The following is a 13,489-nucleotide window of genomic DNA, read 5'->3' on the forward strand; positions in this document are numbered from 1 at the left end:
TGGGTCGATCCTTTAAAATCTTGTGGAACCTCTGACCCCACTCCTCTCTTAGTCAGTGTCACCCAAGGATCAGTCCTTGGACCTCTGCGATTCACCATCTTTAAATCTGCCCTAGGAAGGCTTATCACATCCTCTGGCATCCACCATCACATTTTTGCTGATGACACTCAAATATTTTTCTCCTTCACCTTAGCCACCTTGGAACGAATTTCGAACTGTCTCACTGCAATCTGTCACTGTATGGCTCTGACGAACTCTTATAAAATGGAAGCTATCTTTCTCCCAGCTTCCAATGCCATCCCTCTCCTCCCCTCTCCTATTGCCTTCCCACCCGACCTTCTTGCTCTCTCACCCAAGGCTGGCAATCTTGGGGTCTTCTTTGAGAGTGATCTATTACTGGAACAATTCATCATACTACTGCCTCTGCTGCTCATATTAACTTCATCAACAATTGGAAAATGTATCCCTTTCTTACTTATCATGTTACAAAAACTCAAATCTGTACTCCCATGCTCAGCAAACTTGACTACTGTTGAAGCCTATACTTGGCCTTCCTCTCTACTCCTCCCTCTAGACAAAGTTCACAACTTTGCTACCCACACTATTTCCAACCTACGCACATCCTCCCCCACATTTATGTACCAACAACATTCTGGTTGGCTCTCCATGCACAGCTATTCTCTTTTCAAGTTCCCTCTCTGCATCTACAACGCTATTAACGGTCTTGTTCATCAGTACCTTTTTGATTGTATCTCAATTTACTCACCATCTCATTCCCTCTGAGCCTCCTCTGCAATTTAACTGGTTATTTATAACGTGCTTAATACCCAGAGGTTTCTAAACACGGACCCAGGGATCGAGCCTGTGTTGCTCTGCATCATCTTGTTTCCAAGGCAAGCGCTTTGCCCCTGGGCTATCCTCCCAAGACCGTCCCATACCTTTCCTGTACCTTCCCTGCACCTCTTCTCACTTTCTCTTCCTACTCGCCACTGGAACCCGCTGCTCATAAGAATCAAAACCAGCCCAACTGTGGATCTCTTCAAAACTTGGCTTAAGCTTCACTTAACTTGCTACAGAGGGATCTCTCCCTGTCCTCATCCACCTATTTTCTACCTGACCCCACCACTGCCTCCAGTGATGCTTAATAATATCATTTTGTTTATTAAATAGTACTCCTCTTTAGTTTGAAGCATTGGCCCCCTTTGGGTAATGTTACCTCGGTAAGTCACCTGTATATATTTTCTTTGTTTGTTTTGGGTTGTCCCTGGTATATGTCCCACTTTTCTACACCCTCATGAAAAGGCTCACCACTAGTTCTCATCTTTGTGCTGTTGTACAGGTACACTTGTTATTGCAAGTCATGTATGATCGAAAATGGCATCCCTGCTCTTCAAATAAATACAACTACAAATACACTGTGGGTAATTACTGCATTAGTAGCCAGATGTGAAGGAGACCTTTTCAACTCTCTCTAGCCTCCCCTAAGGCCCTCCTCCTTTCACTTCTCCACTCTTCCCTCCATCTTTCCTCTTCCCTTTCCACCCGTTTTTAACATATTATATTACCCACACTTTTTTTGTCTAGACAGATAAACACTTTTCTACTCAAGCTATATGCCACAATACACATATAAACGAGTTTCTGCACAATGTATGCTGTATCATCATCTAAACATTTAACATCCTGTTTTTCCACTTCAATTTGAACAGGTGAAGAAGATGGGCGACCTTGGGCCTATGGGTGTGTAGTGCCCTAAATAAGCATTAGAATAAATAAATAAATAAATATTAAAGTACATAATTGAGGGGTTCAGACAAAAGACAACATCAAAATAAAGTACACAAATTGCCAATACTTTGCAAGAAATTAATCAAACGCTGCTTTTTATCAAGTCTGTTATAAAATTATAAAAAAGGGGACATTTAATTATTGAAAGAAAAAATGAACAAGTTTAAAGTCCGTATGAAAGCCTTCCTACCCCAATAATACAATTGTATAAATTGGTGTGAAAGTTACCCTTTGTTTTTTGTGTTAAGACATTAGAATATTGTACATTACAATAGATTGTTATGGCATCCACCTCATTTCTCCTGGTGAGGCATCCTACTCATTTCTCCTTGTGTAAAAGGCAAGGTTGGTGCCATAGATACCCACAGCATGTTCACAAGCATGAAAATAACAAGTTGCTACAACAGCTGGTGTATATGTATTCCACAAAGGAAAGATGACCCAGAAACATTAAAAAAAGAAGTACCCCATTACACCTGGGCCTTCTTCTCCACCCCAATACCCCATTATATGATTGCTTCAAACCCGCTACACTAACTTCACTGCTGGCATGCAAATATTGTTTAAACCCATCGGCAACCACAGTATAGACTCTGCCAATATCAACCGGATCTATAGCATCATTAATGCCTGGACGGCCACCCATCACCTGTGCCAGAATGATGACAAGACCGAGCTCCTCATTGTGTGCTCCCTAGACCCAGCCTTTGTCTCTTTCTCCATCGATGCAAACATCACCCAGGTATCAATCTCTGTGAAAACCTTGGGAGTCCACTCTGACTCTGAACTCACTATGCACAAACATGTCAAAGCCTTTGTCTCTTCCACAGCTTACTCCACTAAGCTTATAAACCATTTCAGAAAATTCCTGTCCCCGGAAAACTGCCTTACACTTGCAAGCACTGGCAAGGGCCATTATCAGGAGCAAACTGGACTATTGCAACTTCATTCTCACAGGAATCTCTACCAAAAACCGAATCAATTTACAACTAATCCAAAATAACATCCTCTGGGATGTTTGGGGCCTGAAACAATCTGATCATAATTCTTTAGTGAGACGCGAAGCTCACCGGCTGCCCATCAATGTACACATTGAGTTTAAAATCCTCTCAATCCCTCACCGTTGCATTCACAACACTGCTCCCACTTACATTCTATATCTTGTAATTATTATTATCACATTCTATATCTTGTAATTATTATTATCATTATGTATTATATCCCTGTACCTTAACGGCATCACATGTCTGTAACCTAAAACTAAGTGCCCAGATGCCTCCGGGCCCGGCGCACTCTACAAATAAAGAAAATACAAATACCTCAACGAGTGCACATCCCAAAACTCAATCCCACAGCCTGCACTCATCCATGTCCACTGCTCTTGCAATACCCAGATTCACCATACAAAGAGCAGGAGGAGCTAGCTTCACCTTCATTGCCCCTTAACTTTGGAATGCCCTCCCAACATGTTTCCAAGAAGAACCATGCTACCTGGTCTTCTGCAGAAAACAAAAAACTATTCTTTTCAACAAATATGCCTAACTGCTGCTCTACCACTCCTACTGTATTACTTTATTTCTACCTACCATCTGTAACTACTGTTCCATCCACTATGTAACCAAGCAAGTGTTCTCACCAATTGTTTCTGCATACCAATGTAACCTAGCCCTGTGATACTTCTGGGTTTGGGCGCTACCAACAAATGAAATAAATAAATAACCGTGTCTTGCTATTTCTCATCCCAGTACCCCATTACGAGTCCATTGCATTACCCCTGCTTCCCTCTTCCTCATCCGACTACCTCTTTATTAATCAACATTGTTACCCCAAGTCCAACTTCCTTGTCCCATTTCCCCTACCTTGTTCTTGCTCACCCTAGTACCACATCACCCCAACTCACTCTTCCTCATCCCAGCACATTGTACATCAAGCAAGGACCATGGGCAGCAGAATCAGGCCTAATTACGAGTGTGGCGATCTGGAAACAAGGCTGGCCTTGTTTCCAGACCGCCACACTACAAGTCTGCCTGCTGAGGTTGCTGCACCCAGCAGGTCTGACCCTTTCCGGGCACAGCAGTGCTGGTAGGCAGAGTTGTCATGGAAGCACCAGCACCATTAGTAACAATCCCCCGCTTGACTTCCCGATCTGCTGGGACGTGTAATGTCCCAGTGACACTGGGAAGTCAGGTGGCGGATCCAGTGTTATGTGTACAGCGGCAACCCACTGGTAGCACTGGCAGGTTACCGCCGTACTCGTAATGAGGCCCATAGTCCACAGAACAAAGCCTTTAGACATGGCAAGCTATCGAGCTCTTTCACTCGGTCCGGTTCACATTTTGCACCAATTATTTAAAATTATCCATATCCCCCTACTTACTAAATATGTAGATCCCACGTCTATCTAGGTTAAGAAGTCTATAGCCAAAGGCCAAAGGCCCATAGATCATAGGTCAATCTGTGTCCCTTGTCTCACTCTTCTTCATCCCAGCAAAACCTTCATCAAGACAGAGGAACATGGCCAGTATCCAAAGGTCTATAGGCTGAAGGTCAATATTCAGCCCTCCCCTCCATTTTATTCCCACAATAATGTATTATGCTCACAATCCAAGGTTCGATCTATGGCATCCTGAATTCCCATGGCAGTCTAATTGTTCATTCCCGCGTGAATGTAGGTTGTGATGACTTAATGCAACTTTCACGGAATTCCAAAGTAATAACAAAACGCTCTAAAATGTAAAAGTCTTCCCCATCCCCACTGGCACTCACCACGTGTCACCCACCTCTTTTCACGGTCCCCAAATTCCCTCCCTTGTGTATTTCCTCCCTGACTCCCTCCCATTACACCTTTTCACTGTATGGTTTTTGTGACACATTTTCTTTCCCAAACAAAGCATTTGACATTACTGGGGTTATCTCGTGAGATTCCCTACGGATTGTCCCAGACAAGTTGAAAACTGTGTGCCCTAACTGGAGTATGCAGCCTGCCACTGCACAGGAAGTCCTCTCCCCCTCCCAACCTGTAGCCTTGCATCAATACGACCCATTTTCTCCTCCAGATATATGTTTTAAACACTTTTCTTTTTTCGCTTCTATCGGGAGGACTGCAGGAATCACTCACATCGAGCAAAAACGATATATGGTGGCTTTTAATTTTTTAAATGTCTCTCTGTCGCAATGCACCATGTGAGATATATAACGTTTTTTGGGAGCAGGGGGTTGTATGAAGAATACTTTAAATTGCTGAGCGTATTTACACCACACCACAAGAAGCACACCAGCCACACTTTGTGCCCAACTTGTTTCTTATTTGGTTTACATCAATGCAGCAGTTTTTGCGCTACATGTTTTCAATGAAAGCACTTTTTCCGCCAAGGGAAAATGAATGAGAGTCGGCTGAAAACAGTGTTTCTTTGTTTTCTTAATACCGTTAGAACATCCTAACACATTTGCACCAACATTTCCAGTTTGGAGGGGCCTAAGCCACGTTAAAAAATAAAGTTCATCGAGATACATCCAATGAGTCAATAGAGAAAAGACTATGTAAACAGGTTTTATCTTAACTATGGAGTAACAACCGCCATCTTTATATACACATTGTTGTCTCACCTTCCCGTTATATTACCTGCATTCCCCCAAAACATAGACAACCTTTGGCTCTGAGACACTTCAGATAGTTGGCGTTCCCTACTCAGGCTTCGGGTATTCTTATCATGGGAATGTTTTGACATTGGTATCATAGCCACCAAACTAAAGTCTGGTCTTAACACCCTGGATAGTTTCACAATTAGGTCACCCGCAGACAGGGCCTCAGGACTTTAAGACCACTACGGTGATGACTTGTGCAGTATAAAAGCCAAATAAAATAGCATAGCGTAACAAATATATGATGAGGGCGAAACCAACTCTGTAGACCCTTGTGTGATGCACCGCTCCTCTCTCTTGGGTTCTTATTCTTCTAATGTTCACTGTTTACTTACTAACATAGAAAAGGAGCTTTATTTTTGCATATCATAAGTGAGCAGAACAGATAGCCACAGTCAGGTGAGTATGGCTGTTAGCTCCTGGTAGTTTAGCTTTACTTTGGGTTCTGGTTTAGCTGATTGGTCCAGATACAGTCCTGGGTGAGTCCTGAAGCCATGTTTTACTTACAGATTCTTGTGGGCAATTAATTTCTTTGGTCCAGAATTCTGCACGTTGTGGTATGATTGTGTTCGGACATGCGGGAGCAAACATCTAAGGAAGCAAGTCATTCCTTCGGAAGCACTGCACCTACTGAATTTGGATATATTCGGAGAACTGGTTTAGTGAAAAGCTTTGCTTTTTGCATGGAATACCATTAGTAAACTTGAAGGCTGAAAGGTTTTGAATTAATGATAACCTATGGCATTGCTCTGCGTGACCATCAATGTTCAGCCTGCATTACAACTACAGGAGAGGAATCAGGCCAGGTCCCAACCCAATAGGGGCATTGCAGCCTGTACTGCAGCATCTCATATATTTAGCAGGAGACCACAATCAACCCCAGACACGTTTCAGCCTCATTGGGTATCATCAGTAAAGTGTAGCTAGACTTGTAGCTTGACTACACCTAGGCATGTAGCTTGACTACACCTAGGCATAGCAGGCTTGGGAACCATGTCTGGGCAAGCTGCCCAAACTACTTGGGGTGACATTAGCAAACCTGAAGGGAAACCAAGCAGAGTCTCTGCCCAACACTGTTTTTGGATTTCCCATTACACCCTCATGCTGTTTTATGTCCCACAACCAGCATAATACATACCCTGTGCCGCCAAATGGTGCTTTTACAGTACTTCAAGTTTGGCTCACTAATTTTCAAAGCATCATCAAGCATTTTATTTGCCTTGTTGAGTGATGTATTGAAAACTGTTATCTTTCTTCGATGACTAGTGGACCGCTTTACCATAAGACTGTAGGTGCCAAGAGTGCAGGAACAATACGATTGGCTTTAGCCAAGGAGACGCAGGGCTTACAGGTGGGAGAGCAGAATGTCCTTTCGTATCCTCCATGAAAATAAGGATATAGATATATATTGTGGCAAACATGACAATTAGATTGTGCATTTTTTTTTCACACTTCATTTCGGAGCAGTGCTGGATGAAGATGTTTTAGATCTGTTTTCATTGATGTAATACATTTCTCTTCCTCTTCTCCAAGTTCCCAGACGAAGATTAAATGTTTGTAGCATGGACAGTCACATTAAAACACAAATGAGCACACTGCTTCTTATTTAAATGAGCACACTGCTTTTCCATTAAATGAGCACACTGCTTCTTCATTAAACAAGCACACTGCTGCTTTGTTAAATGAGCACACTGTTTCTTTGTGAAATGGCTTCTTAGATAAACAAGCACATTGCTTCATAGTTAAATTAACATACTGCTTCTTGGTTAAAGGAGCACACTGTTTCTTTGTAAAATGGCACACTGCTTTGTAGTTAAATGGGCACACTGCTTCTTAGATAAACAAGCACATTGCTTCTTAGTTAACTTAACATACTGCTTCTTAGTTAAATAAGCACACTGCTTCTTAGATAAACAAGCACATTGCTTCTTAGTTAACTTAACATACTGCTTCTTGGTTAAATGAGCACACTGCGTCTTAGTTAAATGAGCACACTGCTTCTTAGTTAAATAAGCACACTGCTTCTTAGTTAAATGAGCACACTGCTTCTTAGTTAAATAGGCACATTGCTCCTTAGTTAAATGAACACACTGCTTCTTAGTTAAATAAGCACACTGCTTCTTAGTTAAATGAACACACTGCTTCTTAGTTAAATAGGCACATTGCTCCTTAGTTAAATGAACACACTGCTTCTTAGGTAAATAAGCACACTGCTTCTTAGTTAAATTTGAGACCATATATTTCTCAAGAGAATGCGGAGGCAATTGCACAAGCAATAATAGGCTCTAAAATAGATTACTGTTGTAGCCTCGTGGCGGGGGCCAGTAAAATCAACCATTAGCAGACTCCAAGTGACGCAACATGGTGCAGTGAGAGGGGTAACAGGATTCTTGTCTCGCTCTCATGTAACGGAATCACGTCGGGCCCTACACTGGCTTCCAGTTGAGGCACACATTATCTTCAGGTTGCTCGTTATTACATTTAAGTGTTGAATGGGGACCATGCCGCCCTACTTACAAAAGCATATCATGGAAAAACCCAGTTACAGAATCTTAAGATCTAGCAACCAAAATCTCCTATTGTTGCCCAGATGTAAAACAAAGAAAGTCCAGGTAGGGGCATTCTTTTGTATCGGACCGTCACTATGGAACGCCTTGCCTGTATCTTGGAGAAGTTGCTTGTCCTTGAGCACATTTAAAAAAGAGTTCTAGTATTGTTTGTCTAGTTTGTTGTGTCTGCGCCCTCACACCTACGGATTTATGGCTGTGCATTATAAATAAAGTAAAGTAAAGTAAAAGTTAAATGAGCACACTGCTTCTTGGTTACATGAGCACACTGCTTGTTAGTTAAACAAGCACACTGATTCTTAGTTAAATGAACACACTGCTTCTTAGTTAAACACACACACTGATTTGTAGTTAAATAACATACTGCATCTTTGTTAAATGAGCACACTGCTTCTTGGTTAAATGAGCACACTGCTTCTTGTTTACACAAGCACACTGCTTATTGGTGAAACAAGCTAATTGCTTCTTAGTTAAACGAATACACTACTTCCTAGTTAAACAAGCACACTGATTCTTAGTAAAACTGCTTCTTAGTTGAACGAGCACACTGATTCTTAGGGGGTCATCACATCAATCAAATACAATAAGATCCTCTAGGGGACAAGAAGAAGTTCCATGAATTACATTGTCTTTCCTGTCAATTGTCCTACAAGAAATAACATTAGACGGGATGTCCGCTCTGTATATACTGAGAGCTTTTTAGAAGGATCTCCATTGTTGAACCGTGCAGTGTGAAAGCTCGACATTTAAAGTGGCTGCTCAGCCAAGGACTCTTGAGCCAAAACTAGCACTAGATGGTATACCTTTTACTCAATTAACTGAGATTAATTTGGCTTGGATTATTGAAAGACATCCCTTCTGTGTGTTTTGTCTGTCTCTAGTTTTGCTATCCGACCTCCCCCATATAGACTGTTAGCTTAGCTATGTCAGATCTATAAATCTCCCCATTTCATGGTAGACCGAAAGCGATAGTTATAGGAAGCATATTAAGTGTTGGAGTTCAGGGCTTTAGAGTAATTAACTGAAGGAGCACATGCATGATGTGATTAGTCGTCCCCTTGGATTAACTACTATAGATTATTTGGGTCATAGCATATTTAGAAAAGCGGGCTCTAATTCTTTCAGCATCAACTTCCATCTAGGCAAATGTGCTGCTTTCTTGTTTGTATCACAAGACAGAGTTTTTAAACTTCAGCCGACCAGACTAAGTGCAGCTTGAGCCATCCAGTGTTCCCTTAGAGCCATCCTTAAGGCCACTTTAGGTCTGAATGGCAAGAACGCCAACCTTTTCCAGTACACTTGGTAGCTTCTTCATACTTTAGGCAACCACCAGTAATCATCAGAAGATGCACGAATGTCATCAAGAATCAATGGATCATGATTTTCTGACTGCATTCCAATCCAGCACACACAATGGGGGCGAGTCAAGAAATAGGCTTGCATATTGAATTTCTGTATGAGAAAGGGTCGGCACTGTGCTTTTCTTAGTCAAGTGGGGCATTACAATCACTGCAAGCAATAATTTGTCTGTGACTGCCAGGAAAATGCTTATACACATTGCATTTGGAAAAATATGAGTCTGCTAATAGCATTGGAAAATGCAAACCACTGTACATGTGAAAAACCTTACTGCGCAGAGGTGTGAAAAATCATATCCTTTCCCTCACAACCCGTGTGCCTTTGAATCTAACATTTTGTCTACAATAGCATTCATGTTTTTAATGCTGGCTTCCACTCATTAGACACTAAGAGGCTGATCCATGGAAAAGAGCACATTAATCCCACAAGGGTCGTGTGGCGAGGACGACACTGCGCGCAGAATAAAAAATGCGCGCCCCGCGTATTTATGGAATTTCCTGCGCAAAGTAACCGTAGACGCAAGGCACAGCCGGAATACCCCGACACGCCCCCATGCAAAGCAAAAACAGCCAGAACAGCTACCTTTGCATGCTCCACAGGTGTGACACATAACGCACTACAAAACATTTGCTTAACATGTAAGATCTCAGTGAGGTGAACTGCCTCACAGTGTTTGAGCATGTGTCTGTTTCCAATTCATGGCCCTTTACACAAAGGAGTCTTGCAAGACTGAATTCCTGGCATACCTTTTTACTGCAGCCAATGGAGTTTAAAGTGGGAGAATCCTTTACCCTTTTTCCCATGTAAAAGTGATGACCAGCTCTGTGTGTGTTTTCTTTTGTTTCCCACTTGTCTTGTGACCAACATATGATTAAGAGATCGCTGGGACTTTGAAAGCTTGTGGAACTACCATTTTAGCAAAATATTTTATAAGTCCAATGAAAGGTATAAAAACTTGAATTTTGCTGGATATTGAATGTGTAAATATGAGCTTTGGAATTGTTTTACAAAAGTACTATTTTAGGGTGAAGCATTACTTAAATTGTAGGGGGCCAAAGTGGGTACAGACATATCACTATCATATGCACAGCTATCTGTCACCTTAGAAAATCGATGCATTGTTTAATAATAGTAGACTTTAGATAATATAACAACGTGATATCCTTACAATGATTGAAAGTATAGTTATAGAAATGGAAGCCAAAAAGAATTACATTTTCCAAACATTTTAATGATTTGGACAGAACTGCCAAATTTATAGCTTCACCGCCCTCCCTGTTTTTGGCTGTTGTGGTGTGCAGTAATGGCTGTCTTCTTACACCATTATCGCCAGAGAGGAATGCTGCCATCACTCAAAAGAACACAGAGGAAGAGCAATGCAGGAAGGGCAGAAGACTCGAGATATACTTTGTCTTTTGCAAAGATAAAGAGGCATTGGCCTGGACCTCCTTCCAATACAATACATCTCCCACCCAAGTGAACATAGGAGTTCAGACCAATATAAGCTCCATTCACCATAGCAAACAATGGAAAGCTAATCATAATGTGGTGATCTCTCGGGAGGATAGCTCAGGGGCACCGCACTGGTCTTGGAAGCAAGACCACCGCAGCAACACAGGTTCGGTCCCCGGGTCCATGCTTAAAAACCTCTGGATATTAGGCGCGTTATAAATAACCAATTATAAAAATAATAATAATTATTAGAATGATTTGCCTGCTGAAATGCAGTGCGATTCGCATGTGTAAACCAAAACGAGCCACTCCAAATAAAATACGTTTGCACTTGAAGCGCAAACGTGAGATTAGTCCACTTCTCTGCCACACACTTGAGGTGGGGTGGTTTCAGAAGCTGGTGAATTTTTGAAGGGGGTGGACATTGATATTTTCCGCATATTTGCCTGAGCAACCAAGTGCAGTGTGCAAATGTGAACCAACCAATGGAGTGTTGGGGTGGTTATCCCTCCAGCAAAACCTTTGAAATAATGGGTTGAAATGCTGAATTGTATAGCATGTGTTTTAGAAACATTGTGTATAAATCCATACAAGTTAAATTTGGGTCTCTAAAGGCGCACATGTAAAAATTCAATAGATGCTCAATCACCAACCGTACACACAAAGGGGTATTTTACAACACACTTTCCTTATACAAGCCAGCATTAATGCAGTAAAACGTTTTCATTATACAGGTGCTAACAATATGTGTCAATATTGTCCCTGTAAAACACGTTTTAAAAATTGACAGCTATGTCAGAGTTGACAGGTAAAACCCATTGTCATTCACAAAATGACTCCATGGTCCCTTCCACAGCCCACACACACAAATAAGCATAGCACAAAGATACACACATCAAATACACTTACCTCCAAGCACAAACAGAAGCCACTTCATAGCTCCAGCTCTCCTCCGCAGCATGGTGTCCGGCAGGCATACCCAGAGGAAAGCAGCGTTAGGTCTCCCCCCTTCTGGAAAGGGCTATAGTGCCAGCCAGAAGGGGAATGGTGCAGCACAGATGTCCTCCATGCACCCCTCCATCTCTCAGCTTCTGCACTGGCTGGGGTGGGCTCAGGACTCTAACCTTAAACAAAGCCTTTCTGAGAGACAGAGGTCAAGAGCATGCCTTGCATTGGAGGCACTTTAGAGGTCCAGTGCACTGTTTGTTGCTGGCTTTCGGATTATTGTTCCACAAGCCAGTGACAAGCCTGTGTTGTGGACATCCACAGCACACTACTTACTCACAGAGACGTTCGCTGTAAAAGTGGTGGCTGAAAGGAGGTGGGGCCCATCCAATCCCCTCCATCCTGCTGGGGCACCCGCCTGTCGGCAGTTTTGGTTTGCATATCAGTCACAAATCAAGAGGGGGCTTGTTATTTTAGGTACGTCTTTAATGTGTAATAAATTGATCTTATTGTTAATTGCCTGGTTCTGCTGTGTGATGTTTTTATCCCTGGGAAAGATTGAATCCACACTATGTTTGGAGACAGTACTACCCCAGAATTCCAGGAGACACAGCAACATGGCAGTGGAAAGCCAACTCTTCTCTTCAGCAGGGATGGGAGGTTCTCCAAGCATCGGCCGTCCTCCACCAAAGAACTGCCCAATCACCAGGATGGGACTGAATGTAGAGGACTACAGTAATCAGACAGGCGATGCACTCTAGAACACAGCAATGTTTCCACCAAACTGACTTCAATGTTTCCCCCTAAACACGAGCCCATGGAGCTCAACGAAATATTGGGGGAGGAAACAATCACGTCAGGGGCAAGAAGGGTTAGTCTGTATTCACATTTGAAAGCGTTGCTGGAAAAACACATTACTTACGAAACCACACACATCATGCAGAACTACATGACAATAGCCATACTCCCGGTTAAAGATGCCCTATGCTGGCCTAAACTGTTAAATAAATAAATTCGGCTGCATTGATACAACATGTGTGTCTTGGCAAGTGTTGCATAGAAATAACGCTGTGATCGAACAGTTAGAAGATGAGGAATACTAAAGAACCCCAATAAAATGTTGCCATGAACAAATAAGTTCATGCAGGTGCGCAGACATTGACCTATCACGGATGTCTTCCTAAAAAAGAGGTCTGGCTTTCATTGCCCATGCCGGTGCTCAGATAGTATCCATTGATGTCTTAGAGAATCCGCAAGAGGTTATTTATTTGTTTATTTATTTATTTGTGGATGGTTTATTTACACACCTTTCTCAAAATAATGTCTTACATGATAAATAAGTAAATATAAAGACATCTAATCAGTTTACATTAATTCCAGAGAATACAATACAAATTACAATAACATATTTTCAGATTGTACGTATTTCGTAAAAACATATGAAATATTTCCAATTCATTCAATGGGACTAACACTGATCAATTCATCTTAGTCCACTAGTGATTTGGCCTGTATTATTGTCACTTGCCTATATGCCATACAAATTGGATAACAAACGAAGTAGGGATAATTAATGGCACATGCGTCCACAGGTCTTCTAGCGGGACCTGGGATATCTCTTACACATATTTTGAAAGGGGGGTAGATCTTAACTCACTAAGGGCAGGGCATACGATGACCAAATGTTCCATATGTTCACAACACTTAGGGTGCATTCAGGGCGTGATTTAAAAACG

The sequence above is a fragment of the Ambystoma mexicanum genome, chromosome 1q (assembly GCF_040938575.1).
Source record: "Ambystoma mexicanum isolate Mex_15411 chromosome 1q, UKY_AmexF1_1, whole genome shotgun sequence".
Classification (NCBI taxonomy): Eukaryota; Metazoa; Chordata; class Amphibia; order Caudata; family Ambystomatidae; genus Ambystoma; species Ambystoma mexicanum.